The 24908-nt window shown below is 37.5% G+C and overlaps 2 long non-coding RNA genes across 4 annotated transcripts; one reads left to right on the forward strand and one right to left on the reverse strand.

The window, feature by feature from the left end:
* Positions 1 to 900: 900 nt before the first annotated feature.
* On the reverse strand, positions 901 to 15564 carry LOC111271246 (uncharacterized). The gene is made up of 4 exons (XR_002686759.2): positions 15451 to 15564; positions 5674 to 5999; positions 4148 to 4434; positions 901 to 1781 (listed from the first exon to the last, which is right to left on the reverse strand). It is a non-coding gene; the product is annotated as an uncharacterized LOC111271246 (long non-coding RNA).
* An 18-nt stretch (positions 15565 to 15582) lies between these two features.
* On the forward strand, positions 15583 to 23868 carry LOC111271247 (uncharacterized). 3 transcript variants are annotated; one of them, XR_002686763.2, is made up of 5 exons: positions 15614 to 15753; positions 18759 to 18902; positions 20374 to 20490; positions 22999 to 23263; positions 23655 to 23868. It is a non-coding gene; the product is annotated as an uncharacterized LOC111271247 (long non-coding RNA). The 3 variants fall into 3 exon arrangements; XR_002686760.2 differs by lacking the exon at positions 20374 to 20490 and having other exon boundaries at positions 15583 to 15753; XR_002686761.2 differs by lacking the exon at positions 20374 to 20490 and having other exon boundaries at positions 15585 to 15753; positions 22999 to 23250.
* The last annotated feature ends 1040 nt before the right edge of the window (positions 23869 to 24908 follow it).

Raw genomic sequence — 24908 nt, forward strand, 5'->3', positions numbered from 1 at the left:
AACAAAATTTAATAGGTGGAAGCTTTTTCTTTGGCTGCTATTAAATATTCCATGAGTTTCTAATAATCATTAATTACATGTGATACAAAATTTAAAGCAGATTCAAGTTTTAGCGAAAATTATAGTAAACATGTGTTAATCTATGTAGATATAATATAACCACTTTACAGGTTCCTTTCTTTCTCTATTGTAGGCAAAAACAATTAATTTCGTGGCCTCAGATTGCTAACAGATGTAACTAACTGATGATCAAATGTCTTCACCAGCCTTTCATTCGGAATGGGTTTTTCGTGCGCGTTCTATTACAGTTTGTTTGTATTTGCTCAATGCCTCTTATAGATCGAAGGCCAAAACAGGCCCTCGATACGAAATACCAGACAGTTCGCTTGTTTCAGTCACTTTTTCGGTCGCGTAGTTGGCCATGCCGAACCCAGTTTTGCAACCACAGAAACAAAATAAGTAGCAATCAGGAAAATTTGCCGGCCGTTTCTTCGAATTAACGCTGGATCTGCATGAAACGAAGTGGGCGAAATTATGTATGCCTTCATTTGATAGTAATAGGAAAAAACGCCGGTACACTGTCTTGTTCCTAGGCGAGTCAAACACCTCTAGTACGTTCAGTTTGCTATCTCTCGTTATCATCATAAGACTCTAGGGGACATCGTAACCGCTTTAGATAATCTTGCTGGGTCGAGACGTGGTTTTAATAAGTATTCGTATTAGATACAAATTATTATTATTATAAAATTACTTACTTAAATTATAAAAATCAAGTACTTATATTTTCACGATAGATAGGATGTTGGCTGACTACATACATATATATATATTGCTCATAAAAGATGATACTATGCAAAATCTAAATTAAATTTCAATATGCGAGAATCAATAGGCTGGTAATAAATATTCGTTCTACATTTTATTTTCGTTTCAAATTATACTCAATAGACACTAAAGTTACTTCGTATCTTTGTAACCATGTTTTAGGCAAATTAACTCAACGGTGTAGTTCGATGACAAGCATTTCTGTAGTTCCACTGAGTCATGTACAAACCTTCAGCGTAGTTGCCAATGTACGGAATTTCGTATAGTTCTTGCCAAAGGATTTGTTGCCAAATTACCAATTAAATTTTCATAGGATACAGCAGTGACCTAGGTTCAGCTCACGCTAATTAAATATGAATTGCAAAACAAAGGTTCTGCAGTGTGTATATTTTGTAAAGTGAAAATGTAATAGTATGCTCATATAGTAATGTACTGGTAAGCTTCAAGCTTGGATCTAGTTCTTTATGATAATATAGTTAACAGTATGATACATAGAAGAAGAACAATTAATGCTGGATCATTAATACCGTTACCAGGAATGTATTTAAAGGAACCAATTGAAGGTTGGTTGGATACGAGGTGAAAAGATGAATTAGAAAGCATGTCAATGAAGTTAAACTAGAGATGCACGGAAATAAACACAGGCACGCGAGTAGATCAATCGACTGAAGCGACATTGAGGCCATCATGGCAGACGACGCGATCCACGGCGCTGGCGACAGCAAAGTCAATGGGTTGAATAAGCGGGATAGTGAGCCTCCTAGAAAAGCAGGCCATACCAGCCATGACGATAATAGTAAACAACCGGTGAAAAACAAGCTCGCCCGGCACATGATAAGGTCCCGAGTGCAATACATTGTTTGAAGATGTCCAATCTGGCGCCTTGCTCAGAGTTCAAAACACGGAAAGTGAGTCTCTACAGGCTGTCAGTCGACTATACATTGATCGAGCAGTATCTGAAATGACGATAGACTTGAACGTCACAACGGTACGCTGTCGAACAAGTAACGTATTGAGTCACCGATGTTAATTAATTGGCGATTGCGTCACTGTATTAAATCGGGATCGTATCCTCTGCAGCGATATGAATAATCGTTTCGTTGCAGACCACTAACTCTTTTGAAAAAAACTTTTTCCTTTACTGCAGGCTTCGAGACATAGATTTAACTCAAGCACACACTGGAATAAACGTTAAAATAATAAAGCGTCTTTCAGACGTTTTGGCTGAAATCGTAATGGGGGAAGGGAGTTCGCTCGTGTAAGGATCGGTCAAGCGTTTTGGACTTGTGGCAGTAGTTATGAGGAAGGTAAGCTGAAGCCGGGACCCTGAAGCTGTTTAGTTATGAAATCTGCACAATAAGATCGGAAAGTCGGTAACTTGCAAAGGCAAAAGAAACCACTTACCAAATTAACACATGTATTGGCACAGTTGAGTAGCTCATTAACCTAATACTAATTCATTGTCTTTTTACTTTTATTTAAGATAGGGTTCTGTTGTCAGCTGGAGCCGTACGGAGTTATTGCTGTTAGGCACGCTTGTTGATACTAGATAGGAGTCCTTAGCGCTATTTTCATAGTCCTATCTTCTTAGACTGTGATCACATGTACATTGCATAAAAAATATCTAGTAACTCTAAGCAGTCAACAATTATTGTTATGCTTCGCCATTGAGAATACTTTCTGTAGATGAATGTAAAATGAGGGTTAAAAAAACCCCCGTTCTTCTTTTCTAACTTATATTTTTTCTAACTTTTTTTGCTTCTGCTTGTTATATTTTATTTGTAAAAATTATGAACGTAATTAATAAAAGTCTTTTGGACGTCATTCGCTCAACCTTATCAGATCAAATAAAAAAAGCTTTTGCTTTTTTAAGGGTGAGATATGTAGCTAAATGATAAACGAAAATTGATTTGAATAATCGAACTTTTTTAAACTGCTTTTAAATTTAATATCTTTTTATTAGTCGATAAGTTTTTCTATTTTTAAATTAATAGCATCAACGAGTCTCTTGATTAGCATCTATGTAATGCTATATGAGAGAAGTGTATATTGCGTGTGTTCATTATTATTCTTATTACTATTTTTCGAGTTTCTGAACCAGCGTCAATGATAGGTTCACATCCGTAATCAACGGCTCATACCCACGTGTGTAAAAAGTTTAAAATATTGTGTTGAATTTTGTAAACAGTATGGACATTTCCTCAGTCTGACCTAACAAATAGTGGTTTCTTTCTCAATTCTGTGACCTTTTTTTTTTCTAAATTGTAATGGTGTTGCTATTGAGAGCAACCATATTGATAAAATATTAGATGTCGGGATTTTAGGTTCATTCGTATGCTGAACAATCTACGAAAGAAAAACTTCGGTGTCAATGGTAGTTTAAGGCGAATAACATAGAAATTTTCGTTAAACGTTATTCAAAATTAAAACTTTTGTTATTTCCCAAATATTCCAGCACCATTAACTTGATTTAAAAAACGTTTAACGACAACTGTTGATACCTTGTTATTTGGGCATCAATTTAATATATAATAACATGTCCCAAGCCTACAGCTTTATAAAAGGGTATGTACTGATGTATATATGATACGTACTGATAAAAGCTGAAATATCTAGTTCAGGGAGAAGGGTCTTTGAAATAAAGGGTTCTTTTTTAGTACTTCGTAAGCAGTACGTGTGAACTAGTTATTACAAACTAGGCGTCATCATTTGCAAATTATATATTCAGGGAGCCATCAGAGTAAAAATTGTTTTTGTAACAAATGCATTATTATTGTTAATTATAGAAAGGTAAACGGTTACACAACTCACTAGCACATACTTTCACTCTCCAGCCACTTCATTTTTGCAAGTTTTATTGTCTACATATATTGTTTTAGGCAGGAACTATTTCTAGCTGGCATCTTCAGCTCCCATCTTTTTATATTTCACAGAAACGACTGCTGTCATAATCGAAAGATCGGCTCTAAAAACGCTTAAATCTATAAATATAAAGCATATCGAGATCGATACTATTTCATGTCAACCGCAGTCAGAACACCGGGCCTGGTTAATGACCGCACGGCTCCAGGTTCGTTGAAGACCGTCTTATCAAGTTTATCTTCTAATTTTCCATTCAGTAATCACTTGACGACAACTTTTGATTTGGGACCGGAAAAGTGCTTTACAAGTATACAATTCTGTTATCTGAAATTAGTGATATTAAGCTGCTGTTAAATCAGTAGGGACAATACTTATGTGACTAGATAAACTTTTGTCATGACGAGGTCTATTTTTACAGAAGTTCTGGCGAAGTTCGGAAGTCGCGGCATGCGATATTTACCTAGTAGAATTTATTCTGGCCGGATCTGGGGCTACGCCGAACTACATCTTTTATTAAATAACGAGAGTTTCTCATATGGCACCACACAAACAGTATCACATGATTAAAATACTATGCAGTTGATGCGCTGACCCTATGAACAATATTCTTTTGTATCGTAAAATTACTTTATATAGACAATCATTTTCAGTTGGCGTTTGTCTTAAGATTTCGTAGCAGCTTTAGCAGCTTCGAGGAGAAAGGACACCAAACTTGCAGGATGTTGCCTTAGCGGATACCTGCAAGCACTGAAAAAACATATGTTCAAGAGCAAACCTGGCGGATTTCAAAAATATACAAAATCTCGTTTACTTTGTGGTATGATGTCCACATTCAATGCTATGGAAAATCAATATGACGAACTTGAAGTGCATGTTGTTTTTACCCATCTTCACTGGATAGCTTTAGGCGAGGCCACCGGGTACTTTGTTGCATCGATAACTGACAGTGTCCTAATATAGGACGTGTAATAATACGTAAGCATCAGAATTTCACACTGTTTATTTTTTTTCGTCTCTCCCTCTTTCATTCGTTGCGCATTACTCTCCTTTAAACCGGCACCGATTTGTGAGTTGCAGTTAACTTTGAAACGGACGACCACAGTTATTACTGCATCTAAAAGTAGTGGGGGGGGGGGGGCGTATTAGTTACACTACGACCGGTACTGAAATGCTATATTTAACACTAAATCTAGAGATACGTACGGATAAATCGGAGCTGTGACGAAATTTAAAACTGGATATAAGACAATGACGGGCCTATTAAAGTTACGAAGGAAACTATATCGACTGAAATATGTAATCAGGGGAACGATACATATATCTTGTTGAAAGCGTGAGATTCGCGTGGCCGAATACGCACACGGTATTTATACTCTCCTTTATGTCGGTGGCAGGATAATCGTAATCTTACTTAAACCAGCACCGTCGCAACAACAGTGGCTATAGACTGTGAAACTCAATTAAATGATTGTTACATTGTTATTTGCGTGAGGAGAACAGAAACAGAGAATTCCCAGCTAGAAGCAGACGGGAGCTGAGTCTGGTGTAGGAACGTATAATAACAGACTACGTATTACGATAACCATATATGTAATAAGTTACCAGGTGCCCCTAGCCCCACACTTCCAACTGAGACCTTTACGCAGGCGCTTCTTGTAACAAGGAACAACTGTAACGTAATGTTTGAAGTATCAGACAATCCTTAGAAGTTATCTAAAATAATGTACTGCGATTGAATTGGCAACATTCGTTTTAGCCAATTCTTAAATTGTTGAAACCAATGTGTCTTCTTCCTTGTCGCTTTCCTTGTTACTAGAATATAGAATAGATCTTATCTTGTATTTCCTCGACCCAGTAAGCTCTTGGGTATTGTAGACAGAAATGATAGGTGTGAAGGAACAAAGCTGGCTCTGTGTACAGTTATATGTATTACTGGATCATAATCGTCGCAGTTGAATAATATCTATTCTGGTTTCGGATACATACTTTACCAAGCTGCGCATCCCCACGGAGCTGTTCGATAGCTGCCAGATGAAGAAAACACAGTCAAACCGTTTTGCGTTCGACGAACGTTGAAAAATATGGCAGATAGATGGCGTTTTCTGGGGTTTTTATGGGACGACAACGTGTCCTAAAGCGCTTTGGTATCGAAGATTTGTTTAGGCTTATCCTTGCTTTCAGCAGGCGAATTGCAGTGCGGTATGAAAAATCAGTAGATTTGACTGGTTTCGAATATGAGACTCATGTCAGAGGCACGGTAGAGATGACTGCTCGTATAAGCATTGTATTCGATGAAAACAGTTGGGAAAATTCTAGAAAGAAAATTTTGGATTCGAAAATGAGTTTTGTGAATGATTTGATGCGGAAACGAATAATTAACTGTGTATAGCTGTGCTGGAAACCGGCTAATCCTAAAGCTTAAGAATACTAGTGCTCGTCTTTGGTGCCTGTCAAAATACGATACATTTTTATGTAATCAGAGACATAAAAAAGATTGACAGAAGGGTGCTGCATGATCTGAGAATAATCAAAAACGAACCGTATAGATGTTTGCTTCTCCCTGTTTTTGCATTGTTCTAATATGTAGTCTGATACGGGGTTATCTACTACAGCTCCACGAGTCCTGGTACTTTTATTTATTTGCATAGGCTTCTTTTTGAATATTTATGTCGGCCCTAGGCGCTCAAAACTTGGCGTGGGCATGGGAATCAGCAATTTTCGGAGGAGATAATAACAAACTGAACATGAAACAGCCAAAATTACTGAGTGAAGTTCAACCACTTTCTTGGCGCGACAACGCTCAACTTCACACCTAAAGACTCACGGAGGGCTTGAGAGCTTACACAGTATTATACTGAGTAAAATGTCGCTAATTGTCATTCTGTTGTAGACAGGTAGTTTCTAGGGGCACGTGTTCTGCGAATCCATCGTTTGGCTTTTCGATCTACTTCAGGGCATTATTGCAAGAGTGTAATTTTCAATGGATATTCAACAGATATTGATTAAGAGATGTTAGTATTTTTTCTATAGAACCAAATCGTTCAACTTATTTTGCACCTTGGAAACGATGCATATATGCCGTGTTTCCTTATTTCTCGAAACATGTTTTTTTGATATATTTTAAGTTTTAATTTAGATTTTCCTAACTTCTCGTACTTTTTTCCTTTTCATGTCCGTTCTTGATTTTTCGGAAAGGTCCAATTTGCCAGATATTCGATTTTTGATCTATTAAAAGATCCAAAACCATTATACATTTGGTAAGTCCATCTTAAGAGCGGTGCCTTACATCGTGTTTGGCAACAGGATTACGTACCCTGAAGTTTTCATTTATATTCTCCCTCATTGATAAAATCAAGTGTTGTCATACCCAGAAAAAATGCACGTTCTGTCAACGTTAGATTGGAAAGAAACCCATAATCAAGTTTCTAGCTGTACCGTATACTGGGTTCATCTTTAAGATGTTCAAATTTTTATATTGGATTTATGCATAGGGTATCGGCTTGCTTTTGCTTGTTGTGGGAAAAGACCCTGAAGAAAAGGGTCTAAATGACGGGGAAGTGTTTCATTTATGCGTATTTACGATGAATAAAAGTGTAGTCGAAGTTGTGTGTTCGAAAAGAAATGTAAGGCTAGAACAACACTTTTTAATTTTATTTGAATGGAAACCTACATCTTTTCAGTCCACCTGTCGTCACACCGAAACTGCATGTGTAGCTTGACTCATAATCAGCTTAAAAAAATAGACAACGTATAAGTTTTTTGTGCACTTTCATCGTTGGACGTGCAAAATTACTACTTTTCTGTGAAAACGTCCTGAGCATCGGCCTCCAAACAACTCCACAGTATATTGTTGAGATTTTCGTGCGGCTGGAATAGTGTGACTGGATGTAGATTATATCTTTATTTTGAGATGATCGTTGCAACTGAGACTACGGAAAACAAAATTAATTAAGAAATAATTTTTACCTGAAAGGCGGCTGAATTAATGATTAAATTTAGAGCAGATATTTATTGTAACAGTGTTTTAAAAAAAAAATACTACAATTTAGCCGATACGGGTCATCCCGGCCATTACCTAACCCCAACCTTGCTGCTTCAGTTTTCTATTTATGCTGTTCGCTGCTGAATCTATCTACTTAATGAAGAATTTATTTTTTGATATTTTAGGTCATTCTATATGGCATATCTGCCATTTCCGATCGGAGCGATGTCATAAATTTCGTCAAACATGGGGCAAAGCGCATCATTCGATAGAGACTTTTGGTTAGGAAATTTTGCTTGGTTAAAGGAAATGTGAAAAAAATTGACACGCACCTATGCTAGATCCAGTAGGTTCTTGTGCGTGGTTTAGAAAGCAATCTGTTTACCTTATTATCTCACGAAGCTGTATTATTTAGAAAAAGGAACATCTAAGATGATGAGTGCACTTAGACTACTCTAGTTTTCTCTACGTACGCTTTTTCGTAACGGTAAGTTTCGGTTTGATTTAAACGACGACCTTTTGTATATCAACACATTTAGTAGCGAAAGCAAAGCTTTACTTTACGGTAAACGTTCCGTTCCGGAGCTGTCAGTATTCTTCAATTGTTTTTTTCAAATCATTTAACCATAATGATTCAGACTATTGTCTCGATCGGATAATCGCCATAAGGATAAGACGTATTTGGCCCCTGCTTTACAAGACAACTTCTAAAAAGTGCTACCTATGTGTGATATTTGTAGTGCCTGATCAGGAAACCCAGCGACTTAATACAATCTCGCACCTTTTTTGTGTGATTGCGGATGAACAAGGTACAGAACTTTAGATATGTGTTGCGTAACTGAGACTTTAGCAGCAATTATAGTAGCAGAGAAACAAAACTGAAGGTAGATTTTTTTTATATAACTTTTATATATAAAACTTTTTAAATAACTTAAAAGCATGAAAATGTCACGATAAACTCCAAAATGCGCAAAGCATAATCAGGCAACTAGAAATCTTTCCTAAAGTAAATTCATTCAGTGTAGCCTGTAAATACATTTCACCAAATACACAATATACACAAAGGATGAAGTCGGAACAGATTTTAATTGCCAACACGACCGCACGACGATTCTGTCGAAGAAGCTAATGTGGCTACTATTGCGAAATCATTGGCTTATAGGATAGTCAAATCGTATTCATTGGCGAAGAACTGACCGCAAACCACGAACGTCTTATTATAAGCAACAAGCAGCTAAAAAAGAAGACCGATAAACTGTCGCAAGAGAACTCAATCCCATGATAACCGTATATTACACAGTCTTCAGCGAAGTGAAGTTTAACAACGAGGACGCAACTTAACTCAATTAGAACGCAGAGCCAATCGCAATAGGGAACAAGCAATAGGAAGACAACTCAATAGACTAAAAAAACAATCTTCAGAGATCTAGTAGGACACCCGGTAAGAAAGAACATCGTACTCCAATTAAGTCATGAAAACTAGAGACCCTTCGACGGCCCACCGAATCATTCCGTCGATGCACGGAAGGAAAACTCGTCTCAGAACGTGATCCGTTCTTAGATCCATGTATCTGGGCCAACACCTCTCTCTGTCTGCTCTGTACCGTGTTGGAATCAAGAATTTTAAAGGGGATCATGCGCGCTGTAGCTCTTTCTACGGCGGAGTACCTGATCGTCACATGGACCGGATGCTTGATACTGAAATTTAGAATATTGCTACGATCGTAAAGAAATTTTCAAGTCGATTTCCTGTCTGTCCTAAAGTCTGACTAACTACAAATCGATTATATGCTACATAAAATTATCTAATTATAAATAGAGACTCAATACACGGTAACGAGAAATCTATTACAAAATGAACTTTTTTTAAATGTCCGTTCAGTAACAAAACGTTTAATGGTCAAACAGAAGCATATCGCGTGTTAAGTTATTGAATAGCGATAAATTTCGGTGTTGTTATTATTACACGTTGGTGTTTTCTTAAGTTTCAGCTGGGCTACTGGATGCGAACGGATTTCGTTGCAGCCTTGAAATTCCAGTATGTTCATATATTGATTAATAACTTGCAGCATAAAAAAAATACTGTGTAATTGAGCTATTAGTTTATGAAGACTGAATGCTAGCCATGGACCTTTTGCGCAAACGGAATTGCTCCTACGGCTGGCAGCGCACTATTCACCCATAAAACAAGATAATTTACATCCATAATCTTGTTATAATAATATAAAATAATAAATAATATAATATTGGTAGTCAAGGGGTGTGTCGATCCGTCTGACTGCCGCGAAGATATGAACATGTCATTTATTGGAAAAAATTCGCCCTTGAAACTACTCTTATGATTGCAATTGCTATACCGCTTTCATAATTAGATCCACATTATCTAAAGTGGTTTTTATAATTAGTTAGTAACCTTGATATATATATATCGTATAATGATCTACGTTACGTTAAAAACGTTACTAAAGAAAACTCTAAATTTATACATTTCTTACTATTCGTTTTACATTGCATATGTGCTCTACATTGTCGAGGCATTAGTTAGAGGTCGATCTGAGTGAAAAATACTTTATAGAAAGAAGTGGGCGTGATAAACGTTAAGCGATGATAAAATTTTAAAACGAGTATGTACCGCTAAGGTATAATTACTGCAGTTTTTACAACTAAAACTTAAAACTTTGACTGCAGCTGTAAAAATTCGTCAGTTCTCTGAAGATAAGAGTGTTGATTCAAATGCATTAAGCTGCTGAGCTCTAGCTCCTAGCCTAGGGGCACATAAATACTGGACGAAATGTTGAGTCTGCATAAATTTCTGCACGCGGCAAAGCCTAGGAATGAAGTATAGGTTAAATCTCGAATGGAGTATTTTCACACAAGATGAACGCTGTTACAAACAAACAGAAATTGAACTGTACTAAAGTAAACGCGTATCCACTGCTTAGCATTTTATTATATTGAATTAATGTTAGATGTGTTGTACTAACATGCACATACACACATGTATATATGTAAGTAAACTACTAGTTAAATCTTCTACACAGAAACAAAAAAAAAAAACAGTCTTAATATTATTTCCTCGACGTTTGTTTAATTATGGCTGTTTTATGTCAGCGCTCTAAAACACTGTGCGCGATGCTATACGGGCACACCACAAGAAATGAAGTAGACCTGCTGCCTCACTTCACACCACAGGGGAATCATAGCTTCACGTAGCCCATGGAAGTTTATTCTAAATTAAGCATCATCTTTTTTCTGATTGTTTTACAAGTTCTAATTTGCTCAGTGGTATTGTGAACGCAATATCCTTATATCGATTTTCTACTATCTATATTTTGAAGAGGAAACTGTACTAAACGATTTGAACCTATACGAGCTGCATATGATCGGCCCCAAAAAGTTGATCACAGATCTTCTAGAAATGTATGGATCTTTTAAATTGTACCGTTTTAGCTTAATTCACCATTTTGCTATATCTCACCAATCATTCGATTGTATTGAATCTGTCAAAATTCTTAGGCAAATTGAATTTTACATAACCGAACTTCTAAATAAATTTCATTAATAAAGTTGTTCAGTCTTATAAAACCAGCCACATTTTTTGAGTATTTTTTGAGATGGTATGATTTTTTAATCTAATTTCAAAGTAACATTAGCAAAACGTACTTTACACGAGAAAAAAAATCAGTATCAGGAAAGAAGCTGTCCTTTATTTCGTTGAACGCGAACAGCAAATTTTTTTTCATCACAGGTTCTTCCTTTTCAATATGTGCCTATAAAAACCTATTCCTACGAATCGTATGGGGGAAAGGGGTGCTCAACACGAATGTTCGGAATCTTGCAAGGGTGTTTATTCACTACGAATACGAACAGTTTAACTATACGCTACAGTCTAAGATGTTAAGTCCTTATCATTTTTTTTTACTTGTTTCTACCATAAATAATAATAATAATAATAGGCAACAATGAACGAAAGTTTTATTTAAATTTTCGAAAAATGCGCTTATCAAGCTCGGTTCGACTTCAAACCCCACATCCGAAAACCTTAAATTTAACGTCATGTATGTCTTGAACGCTGCAAGTAATATATCTTGCTTAATAATTGTTGGAATCCGATTATACTTGGAATTTCGTAAGAGTTTTGTCGCTTTTTGTCGAAAATGCTTATAAAAGTTTTCAACTAATGAACTTAGATTAAAAAAATTGTTTAGGATTTGAAGCTGGCGCTTCGATGTAGTACATTGACCTAATTGGTTTTTTCGACCACGTCACTGGCCACACCCGACATACGGTCGTACGAAATCTGGCGTACATTCGGCACACGAAAAGAAAGTTACCTGGCACAGATGTTTCAGAGACTCGCACGGCTTACTTTTAAAGAGTTTAAGTGCTTACAGTGATCATGCGTATCTGGCGTTTTATCTCAGAAGTCCTCAGAAAATGACCTTATATACTTTCTCAAGTATTATTGACATATCCTAGCACGGCTAGATGATGTCCATATGTATTGAAGAGAATGCCTGAACATTTACGCTGAAAACCAATAGTTCCGGCAACATCAAAGATAGGCGATTGTACATATCACTAATACGAGCGCGGTACGTCACAGGAAAAATGATCCTTGTGCGCTTTAAGTTAAAATAATAGAACGTCCTTTTCGGTAAGCAAATCCTTGTCGATTGACGAAAGGTTATAACAATCACGAACTAGAGAAGACTCGGTTAACATTAATGATTGAGCGTCTCTAAAGGAAATCCTTTAGATGTTGGTTGATGTTCATGCGATTCGCATTATTCTTATAAAATTTTTATGAACTATTAACTGAATCAAACAAAATAGTAGTACACGTTGCATAGCCTGGCGATGCACGTGCCCCCCAAAACGGGCCGTTCATTTCAGGCTAGTCTCGGTTAGCTATCCACATGGTTTTTTTTCGTTAAATGATCTCTGATATTCTCGGTGGACCGTCAGCGACACCAGACGAAACTTCATAGTGGATGGCAGCTGGATTTAGCTAGCCTTTGTAGTCCAGTTCATATTCGCATCAATCCCGGCAATAGCTTTATCCAGTCAACATTCGAACTCTCTGCGGGGGAATAGCGGGTTTAGTTGCCCCTGCGGAGTGACCTACGCGTTACCCAATGGCTGTCAAGCGTTTCCACTCCGTCACCGCCATTCAATGGTGAACGACAACCGCGAACACTAGTAGGCAGTCGGCAGCAATGTATAGGGTATCTACCCTGTGACATCTCCCGAAATCCAACTGCCGCTAAAAGTTTTGCATCATCTCGCCCCCCTTCCCAGCGGAGCATTCAGTTAGCCTTTATAAGCGCATGCCGCTGCAGTAAACGCGACTACTGTTTTCAACTACAGTGATCAAGTGGCTTGGGCTGTCAGCGAGTTAGTTCCCCAGAGTAACAGTAAAAGCTCAACGTAGCTAGCAAAGTAAGCATGGTGTTCATCGAAAATCGTACATAACGACGTTGCCCTTTTCGCCCCAGGGGCGCTGTGCTCTTGTCCTTTCTGTGATGTTAATGTTGACGGTACTGTCGAATGTCGGTGTTCTCAACGTGACCTCCGACGCCGAGGCCTTCTTGACCTAGCAGCAGCCGCTGCACTTGTTCGGGGTGGGCCAATTATTCCCATTCCAATTCGTTATCCGGTGGGCCATACCTCTACAAAGCCTGTTTCTCATGCTCCGGTAGCCCTCGGTGATAGAAAGTTCGACGGGAAATTTGATGATGGATTTTTTTAATCCCTTGTTGATCTCTGTGCACAGCAACTCCTCTTGGTCTTCTCTCCGTTTGTGTTTGTAACTTCTATGCACAGTTGTCGATCTCTACGGGAGGAAATTAACTCTGGCCTGACTTAAGTATAGATACGATAACATTGAGTCGGTTGTGACCCTCGATGGGACAATACTTGCAGTCGCTCGACTCAAGTCACTCCAAATAGATAGTTGGTCTAGTAAGATTTTCCTATACATAGACGAATCTGTTATGTTAATGTTACGTGTACATATATGTAAAAAAAACAGGCAACAAAAACAGATCATCTACTCGGTTCGTATCTGGCGTTGCCAAATAACAAGAAACCCCTCCAGTGCGATTGCGAAGCTCTCGGATAAGTTGAATTATGATTTCAGTTAATATTATTGTCTGCGCACGTAATTATAGTTAGAAAAATAAATTCATATAAGAAACGTTCGTTATTTTATGTAAAGCGTACAGTAACCGAGCTTCGTTCTAATTAGCTCAGCTCCGATTGGACAATTATGTTAGGACTCTGTATATATTGTTCGAAAATGTTTAAAAATAGTTTTTTTAGACACAAACTATAAAACAAGTTATATTAACAGATGTTGCCCCTACCCTACTACCGTCTTTTACCATGTCTATAGTATACTTTTTTTGTAGTTTTTCAACGAGATTCTAGCAGGATCGTTGTTTACAACAAACGCACTCGCCTCAGTTTTGCTTCGAGAAAAGTGCTCTGCTCGTTTCGAACATTGAATCTAAATAAGCCTGCGGCATTTAATCGTATTTGTCTCTACGTACTCATACGTTTGACCTCATCTTGTTCTTCTGAAATGGATGAAAACTACCCTTAGATTATTTGCTGTCTGCGTATGGCATTGTTTGTCCTATTTGTGTTTATTTGCATGGAAAACAACTTTGTGCATTTCGCCATTAGTTTCTCTGCGGTCCGTAGCCAATTTTTTTGTACATTTTGTTACAAATAAATTTCTTACGTTACACAAGTTTACATTGATAGCATACACAATCATATTACAAGTCCAAGTCCAGGTTAGCAAATTGTGTTCCATGCAAACGCTCGAAAGTGACGACGCGTGTATTTCCTGTGATTTCTGCTTAAAATGATATTAACGACAACTTTATATTTAGAGAGGATATCATAGCACTCGAATCCAAACCTAAACCGTCTTCCTCCACCCTTCTTGCTGTTATTAATCATTTCTAATAAGGTACGAGTTCAGAAATGAAGGTTATCACTCATTGGTAAATTGAAACACCCTGTGATAATTCAACTGTTCGCATTGACATAACATAGTCTTATGTAGTACACCCACGGTACCACAGCTAAGCACCGATAGGTTTCTACGCCTACAGGTTATTCTGCTATATGTCAACATAATATTTCTATGTATTATGTATCGTGACGTTATGGCACTATAGGAATTGCAGAGATGATATGAGGGCGCCCCTGTTACAACTGTGTTGAATAATAAAATTTGCCCTACGACAAGGCTCTACCCTAAAAGCCTGATAATTGGAAAAAGCTACTTTTCAAGCGTGGAAGTACAAAAAAACATCTATAGAGCCCGTGTGACCGTATCATATGGTTCACACCACTCAGGACCCTGGTCGAATTACATATACCCACGCGCCCATTTTTTCAGTCCATTCAAAACGCTGCATCGTCTTCTACAAAACCATGATCAGTAATTTTAATAGTCGTTTGTTAAATCTTTTTTTAAAGTTCAAAAACATAATGTGACATCGTATATAAATCTAAACATTTTGAAATGGAAATATTGAAAATGAAAACATTGAAATTAAACTTCCAAAGAGATATTCGTTTTACTATAATTCGCCTTATTTACTACCTGAATGAATAAGCTGCCAACGTTGTTGCCGATTAGCGGCAAACGTACAACCTATTCTAAAATCAATATGAGTTTCAAAACATTAATATATTGCACCTTTTCCCGATATTCGATTACTTAAAGATAAAAGGAAACCGAAAGAGCGCTGGTTGCTTACCGTTGTTTACAGGTCAGAAGAGGTCACTATTGTAGTGTGACAGTCGCAACTGTGGACGTCATTAAGGACCCGTTCAACGCAGCTGCAAGCTACGTTGAGCGTTTTCTCCTTGTTTTAGAAAAAGAACCAATCTCTTTATTCCGCCATCTTGGCGGGAAGTCATACCATATCCTAGATTGTGATTTTCTCATTTCACTGTGAAAACCATCGGACAACATTAATTTAGTAGTGCTGGTTCCATAAAATATATGCTAGTATTCTAGATTGTAGAAATGTAGAAAGAAAGCGCCATTTGCAATAAAGGTAATTTTTTATCGTGCATATGTGTAAGGTCTAAAGGAAAAGTATCGTTGGCCCTGAATCTAAATGCATTATGAAATTTGTTTTCGTCAAGACTGTGTGGAATTTTTATATGTAATAATTTATATATAATAACACCGGTAATTTTTACTGCACACCGCACACCCATAAGCTCGCTCTGGCTAATGTTGCAGTGATAATATCTGTAAAAAAAAACATTTTTTAAAGAACCTTGTGTGATATTCTACACTGAAATCAACAACCACATTTGAATACGCAACCAACTGTTTGACTGGAAAAAGGTAGCATGTATTGTGGGATCTGACCAGCTATTAGGTTGATGTGATGTAATAAAATTGTCGTTATTATAAACGTTAAACATTTAAAATTTTACTTAAATACAACATCGATAAGTGGGTTTTCTTGGTTTTTTTTCGTAGTTATTCGTTTAATTCAGTTTTTGGCCGTTCTTGACGTTCGTTTGGTTTTATTTTTGAAGTTACGACGCGGGTGTTTTCGCACTGCCGGTATGCAGAATGAAACGTTTCCGTAACTATCTAGCATACCTGCTGCACAGTCGCTGTCCACAATTAGTCATAGCAAAAGAACGCCTGTTGTTGAGCTACGCATCACCAATACAAATCATACGGCCATGATCTTTCGAGTTTGGAAAAGATCCAGCCGTGTACTAAAAGGCTTCACCGCAGGATTCTTGAAGCTCATGTGTATAAACGACGCTTCGTACAAAAATTCATCATATGTCATTTTTTTTTTGTCTTGTGTGTCACCCAAGGTTAGCACATAGTTAAAGTACCTACCGGAACTGCCAGATTTGAGATAAGTGCGAGCTGTAACCACCTAGATGCGCTTTGCCAATTTGCCCAGCGGCATTAACGCGGCCAATTATTTTGTTTTCGTCTTTATTATTTGTAACAAACACACGCGATTTGTCGTGCACCGAAACATTGTGAGTCATACTGCCTTTGTGTCAAAAAAGCCCCTCAGATACCACTTTGATGTTGTTCCATCACGGAATAACAATTAGCCCGATTTCGGTTCGAATCACCGCACGCAATATCCCGAGTTTTGGTCTGGACAAGAAGGTTTTTTGGGCTATCATATCTTATGTTCTTGATGTAGACGCAGAGGTCATACTCCAACGTGATAGGAACAAAATAGAAGTTTTTCATTTTGGTAATTGGATGGAAGTAAAGGCCAAGTGCATCTATCTCGATCTATTTCTCGTTCTAATGAATCCCTTAGGTTCGTTTTCTTTAACACATCGGTTAATTTCGGATATAAAAGAAACATTTAAGGAGACCATTATATCATATTCCTTTAATTCAGTCGACTGCTTCTCTTTCATATCAAAACCAACCCATTTCTTCAAGAGAGCTCAACGGGACGCACGAAGGCGAGCAACACTACTAGTCACGTAAAAAACTCATCCAGGAACATCAACGCACGTCTTTTGCAGAAAACCCCATTTTGAGAAATTTCTTTCACCCATTTTGAGGCACAAGTATAGCTAGCCAGAAATAATAATACAAGCTTCCCTCAGAGCTTCTTCCTTAAAGGAACCGCGAAAATCAGTGAGCACCATCTGAGTGGCATGCATTCAGTGATACGTAAGGTCAGAGCCATTATTGAGAGGATTCTAGAGAAATAAACACTGAACAAGCAACTCCTTTGGGGTTAAAAATTGTAGTGCCATAACCTTTAAGCCTGAAATATGTGCCGACAGCATAGACGTTCAAAGCTAGCATGTACTGAAGCCGCTACCGATAGTGGGTCTGTTCGTAAATAATAACAATACAGAATATTAGAGGTGTCGAGTGCACACAATCATATTTATTGAGCTGCACCATACCTCCAATGATAGCAGAGCTACAAAGTAGGCCAAAAGATAGCAGATAATTTCGAATAACTTTTGACTAGCTTTAAAAACAATGCGCTGATGCAGGCTCTACTTATAAGTAAATCCGAGTCGCAAGGTCTCGAATGTGACTTTTTTTCTATTTGTTAGTCCATTCTGGCCTAAAATACTGCGCTCATCCATGAAATTCCCTTAGACACCACATTAAGACCTGCTAAAGTCAAGTATTACCGATTCTTCACGATATTGGTAAACTGCAACCAAAATTCGCAATTTTAGTACACAGGGTGGACTCATTCTAATGTTAACACTGGTTATTCCATGCCAGCCCTCGATAATACTAAACAGCGTCTACTTGATTAAATCTATCAGTAACATTTTCTTTGCTGTCTCATTTCCTAATAAGAAACGGAAAACGTTTAGCCATATGTTGGTTATGAGATTTTCATACGAAACGAATTTACTTGTAATTTGAGGGTAAGGTCAAGATGTCAACCTTGAGTGCTTGTGGTATACTTCCTGAAAATTAATTAAATACCTATTATTACCTTATATTTTCAAGACGCGCTGCAGGAATACCTACAGGGTTGCAACGGTTTCTACAAATGACTAGGACTAACAACTTCTGTATTCTCAAAATCTTTCACGGATTGTCGTCGCCAATAAACGTCTTGCAGCCTTCTCAAACCGACACTCAATAGAAAAGCCTTCCTGTGCGGGTGGAAGCCATTTACTAAAACGGCGTAGCCCACCAATTGCGTGCTTAAAATCAGTTAGCTTGTTGCGGATTGGTGTGTGAAATGAACGATTCCTCTCGTCTTTAATAATTATATACTAAATAATTATATATCTATCCAATATTATCATTATGAACATTATTACACGATAAACTTTATACCATTGGTCAAATCGGAGCATTGTAAAAAAAGAAAAACAGAAACTTATTCCATGAACAAATTCAGCATCAGAGCCTGTTTTTCTGCGCAGCTTTTACTTGCTAGCCATAATGCCGGTCCCCATCTCAAACTACTTATTTCTATCATAATTAATCGCGAAACACATCTACATGAATTATCTTGTTTTTACATGGATTTTAAGAAATATACGACCTTTTTTTTCCTCTTTATTGCAGAATTTCCTATGAGGAAAGTGAACCTTATGGAGGAATCAACAAGGTTCTGAGGCAATCACCGATGTATATAAAATAGGCAGAACCGTTTTTGAAAACTGGGCTGAAATGGATGTGAAATCATTGAAAGGCATTAAGGCATAAAAGGTCTGTTTCCTGCAGAATCAATAGGGGTGATTCGCTTTTACCTGTGCCCATTACTGTCATTTTGTTTCTCATAATAATAATAATGAACAGAAAGTGCTAGGATACTTGTAGTTATTAACATACAAGTTCTAGCATTCTGTATCATGATATATCATCAAGGAAAACCTGTACGGTACGAAGAACAGATTGTAACAGTTGGCTGTGTTCGATTGCAACAAACAGCTCATTCCTTTTTATACAAGGAATAATTAGATGGTACTACTATTACCAAACTAGAAAACGATTGTGGAATAAGATCAAAACCTGGAAATGCCGGTAAATCATAATATTTTATAATGCTATGTGGTGTGATTCATTCTTTTCTTTTCGCTTATCAGATTAAAAAGACATTGAACATTCAATATTTATATTTGTACACAATATAAAACAAATTGCACCCGATAGGTGTTCCATATGAGTCGTGAACCCTCAGGGAGTCAGGATGCACACATAAAGCACAATGCCGAATTACCTCGTTAACGTTGGGTCACAGAGAGGGACCCCACTGATACAAGCAATAGCATTCCGGCCATGTCACTTTGAACTTTCACTTCCGATTCCGACGGTCATGTAATAAGCAAGCCGTTTGCTAAGGGGCTGCATAGCTAGAGCCTTCGAAAGGCCATCCACAACAGAATTCATGAGTGAAGCGCCAGTATGAATCGGAAACTGATGTCACACTCCATGCACGCGCGTCTCTGAGCTAGCTTCCGCAACCGCGGGTTTTTTCCAACTTTCTGGGCTTTCGGGAATATGTAGTCGTCGAAAAGGTCTCTGTTATAATGTCTGTTAGAATGTGTTTTTTATCCAGACAAAAGACTTAGTTATCTTCTGTTAGAATGCTTGTGACAGTAAGCCAACGTTCCCGATACGCCGAATCAGCACAACTTGCAATATATTTGTTAGAAAATACCTTCTCGATTATGATTTTTCTTCATTATGTCAGTGAAAAATTATTTGTTTTTTATATGTACCATGCGTAAAATGCCGAACAGTGCTCTAAATAGAGTGCAGTAAATGTAGAACAGCTTCTCCACGATGTCATTTTTTTTCGATGTCGATATCATTTTAATAAGCTTTACAACCGTTAGGTACAAAAGAGAAGTTTTTGATGTCGCTGATCAAATCAAAGTGCGTCGATCTCGTTCCACTAAGTATCCATGTAAGCGACGAGCTTTAACAAGTTTCCCTAAAAACCTCCGTTATTGATGTTTTTAGCTTTGGCTTGAATCATTGATAGCCCGGAAGAAGTAATCCTGCGCTTTCTTTACCACCAATTCCTTTAACTATGGATTTTGGAACACGCTACTTCTCGGCTGTATCTCTACCCGGTCATTCTTTTACAGCCTTTATTAACGAAACATAATCCTGCCCTCCTCGGAGTGAATGCAAGTTGTAGAAACCACCATGTCAAGAATTTTTTCTTCCTTAGGTACTTCAATACCTGTCGATCGGAGGACAGACGATTAAACGAAATCCTCTTGCACAATCCGGATACCTAAACGAGTTGATGGATAGACGTTAACCGTTCTTTGAGAGAGTGATAAAGGTCAGTGAAAACCCATAGCTGCGCGTCAATTGTATACGGACTCAAATATGGATCAGTACTTGAAAGATTCTGTAAAAACGAGCATCTCAGAATCAACTCTTTTGAAATTGTTGTTTGCGGGCTATGACTCGTTATTATCGTAGATTCTGTTGGGTGATCCGAACTCTCTGCCGTAATAAATATGCTCAGAGCTTGCCCGAACGAAAGCTGCCATTGAGGGGTCCACCTGCAAGCATAGCAGCCGGCAAGAAAGGTAACAAACAAAGGAATACGTACTAATGTGCGGAGTTGGTTTGACGAATACAAGGTGCTAGAAAACCATGCTAGTCGGTTATCAACAACACCTTATCTTTGCTATAAGAATCTGCTCGATAGTGTTTTTATGCGACCTTAGGAATAATACTGCAGGAGCAGTTAATCAAAACGTTGCCTCTTTAATACATTACTGTAACATAAAATGAGTGTTCATTGTTAAAAAACATCATCCTTATCCGTCGTAACTTTGCCGGAGGTATCCGCATTATAACTTACAAGTGCTGTAGTTAGTGTGCTTTTCGAAACTTAGCGCAGCTAACCGCCCGCTTGCCATGTGACGGGCAGGCACAGCAATGATTTCAAACGTTCACGTGAGACACTGGACATTCCCATAAAGAAAAAAAAAAAAAAAAGAAAAGGGTATTTCACGAACCCTATTATTCTATATTTTCGTTTCGAAAAGGCTTTCTTGTATTTTGAACAAACAATTTCCGTCTACATTATTAGATTTTGACAATCCAATTGCCATCAGCCTTTAGTGGACGACTTCCTATTTGGTCGAAGAGTTTTGGACAAACTGCAATCAGTGTTGGGACTCAGGGTCATGTCGACTAGTGTTTCAAATTTTTATACAAATTGTATGAAAATAGTACTGATCGTGAAGGTGGTTTGTTCTATCTGGATCTGTTTTATGTTGTTCTACACTTTTCTTTATAGGAATCGATATGGAAATTCGCTTTTTCAAAAGTGCATCCTCAAATAGTCCTATCCGCTTTGATCCCTCATTGCACCGCAATTGAATTGCTTCCTTGTACTCATTAACATTTACGACAAAAATGCCGATACAATCGCCTGAAGATAATTAGCATGTTGTTATCCGTACTTCAAAGATTCCTAAGCACTTTGTCGTCCACAGAAGTTCTGCTGAACCTCCGACGAATGGGATTGTCTGTCGGTAAGCGACAGCTCCATTCTCAGTTCATCTAATCATCGACGTTCCATGGCATTTCATATTTTCTGGTGTCGGCCATTCCATGAACAAACCGAGAATAATTTAGAAAGATGTCGCTTATCGTATTCTTATGGCGCCTTCGATTGAGATTTCGAACTCTCGCCATTATGCTCCCCAAAAAATGATAGTTTTCGTTAAACAGCAAAAGGCGTTTGAGCGATTTTTTTGATTTCAATGAAAGATTGTGTTTGTCTTCGTTTAGTAAAAGAGTTAAGCGTCCTGCGCTTTGTATCAGGCGTTCTGCAACAACTGCGTCATCAAAATTCATGATACGTTTGACTAGTTCTGATTGTCCTACGAATATTTAAAAGTATAAGGAGATGAAAATTATGAAGGTAAGCCTACGAACGCAATCAACTGTGTCACAATGCGAGTAGGTTTTTCTTGCATTCAACATATAATAGGCAAGGCTCGTTTGCAGAGCATCAAGTGAACCTTTAGTCTAGGCGGTCTTTTTTTCGAAATATGTACCTCGTCTTTCGAATGTTCCTTGCGGCATAGAATATGGCAGCCGTTTAACTTGATGCATTTCCTCACTTCAAGTTATAACCAAATTTGCCGTTATTCCACCGTGAAGTGGAGCTGTCAATCGATATTGATACACTAAGCAAATGCTTTCAGTATACATAGCTAACGGATCAGCCCATTTGAAATGCAACACGATTAAAAAAAGCTTGAGTTTTAAATAACAGCTATTGAACACGTGAATTCTACTAATAATAAACCTTTCTGAAACGAATTATCAGTAATTATGAAATTTTATTATTATGAAAATGAGATAGGTAATGCAAGACGTTTTTCGATGTTGATCTACTCACATGATATAATTAAACATACGATGTTGTATATACACATACAAAACATGCAAAAGCACTTCAGGATTTAGGATACCAGACCTGAAAGTTGACTAAATCTTGTTGGTCAAATTAAAATACACTGCAAATTGTTTACTTGTAGAGGTCTATCGATGTCTTTGGGTGTTTGTCGTACATGGATGAGCACACCTTCGGGCAGTCTATTTTTCATTTATCGCTAAAGAGGTTTTGTTCCATCAGAGAAGGTGCAGATCGGCTAGGTTTAGATGTTCACAAAACTATTGGAGTTCCAACGTTGTGACTTAGGGCTAAGCAAAATTATCTTCGAGTCCATTTTTTCGCTGTGAGTTTATACACTTCTTACGTGCATTTTATTGTCATCGTTATATTTTATGCTTCTTCGCAACATTTATTGCTTCATTTCAGTACCAAGGATGGTATATGCGATCGTCTGGCGAATACGCTGTTTTGCTAGTTATCTTGTAGAAAGGTGTGTATATTCTTCTGTGGCGACCAAGTAGTCACACAAGTTAATGGAAAGTTGGGTCTCTGCATAAGTTACGCTCCGTTCGTTCGTTCGTTGTGAAAATTCTACTTGGATATTAAGAAATACAAAGAACTGGCGAACGCATACAAGGTGTCTTAACGACGACCGGAATACCGCTCATATTCGAAGAGGTATCAAGGGCAGGTACAATATTGCGTTGTATTTGTATGTGTGTGAGTGTGTGTGTGTGTGTGTATTTGTCAAATTAGGCTACAAACGAATGATGTATGTCCAATTGGAGACAAATCTATGTAATTATACCGCAAAGATAAACGTGCCTCGTTTGTATTACGTAGATTAGTTGATACATGCTAACAAATTTAGGCAAAATCAAATGCTTGTGGATAAATATAACGTCGAATTAGAGCGAGACTCGAAGATTGTCTCGAAGTCGGTACTACGACCGATAATGCCAAGGGGCCTTATTGTTCTAGTTTGCCACTTTGCAACAGGATAAAAGCTGCAATTATCGTCCATTTAAAAAATTTTATCTACAGTAACATTCAATTCATTTTCGTTTCGTTATGGAAATAAGGCTACACTTGGTTCGGAACCCGCTGGAGCTATAATTTCGAAGTTGTGAATAAATCGTTGCTGCAGTGATAATACGTTAGCATATAAATACGGTCAGGAAAGAGACGTACGACAGCGTTTAATTGCTTCGGCCGGGCTTGATAGCGTCATACGTAACCCACGTCGATTGTCTAATAAATCTGAGATTGTGTAATAAAATTTCTAACTGAAACTCATGTTGGCAGAATGAATGTTAGCAAAACACTAGCCTATCTATATCGTATCACAGTCAATAGTTAGTTTAACTTGTTTTTTTTTTTTTACAAGCGAAAGTTTATTATCGCCCGTGGTAAATGACAACAAGAATAATTTTATTGAACTTTTTACGCTATTGAAATTACACTAAATAGGAATGAACTACACAGTTATTTATCATTGACGTATGAAATATATAAATATGACGGTTTTGCATCATAGTTTTGTTGTTTATCGATCAATTATTTAAATCGAGTGAAAACTGTAAAAAGTAAATTGATAATACTAATGGAAAGGGCACTGCATTTGTGACGCATGTTTTCGCGATTCACAGTTTTTTCCCTTAATAAATATGCATCAAATTGGGACTATCAAAGAAAAAATATATGTATATATTCTAATCAGGCATTTCCCAATTATACAATTTGTTTTTCCGTTTGTAGCATGTAACTTGTCTCAAAGAAATGAAGTTCTCGGATGAATTTTCTGCTCTTTTTTGCTGTACAACAATTGTCCTCGAAGTATAACTAATAAACGGAAAGGACCATGTAAGTTCAGTCATGAAGAAAGTACGTAGAACCTCGTTTAATTTTGCATAACTTCAACTACGGTTACTCATTAATAAATAGCAAAGGCTATCAAGCTTCGTCTTGGTGCTGGTCTTTGTGGAGTGGCTTAATAATTTGGTCAATCATAGCCTTTAATCATATCTTTAACCATAATCAAGCTATCATCGGAGTTAGAAAAACTAATTTCTTAACACTTTACTGCAAAAAGCGTCATACCGATCGACGTTTTCTGCAACATCAGCGTTCGTTATTATGATATCCTTTCTTTTTTATGTTTTAATTAGAATAGTGGATTTAATATTTAGTGATGTTTTCGTCTAAGCTGCGCAAACGGCGACGTATCTTTTTGCCAGATTAACATGACCTCAGAGGAAGGCCACGGAAAGCAAATGGCAAATGACGACGAGCTTCGGAATAAACTTATTATGCATTAAGTAGCGATAATTTTGAGG

This window comes from Varroa jacobsoni, unplaced genomic scaffold (genome assembly GCF_002532875.2).
Source record: "Varroa jacobsoni isolate VJ856 unplaced genomic scaffold, vjacob_1.0 contig00447, whole genome shotgun sequence".
NCBI lineage: Eukaryota > Metazoa > Arthropoda > Arachnida > Mesostigmata > Varroidae > Varroa > Varroa jacobsoni.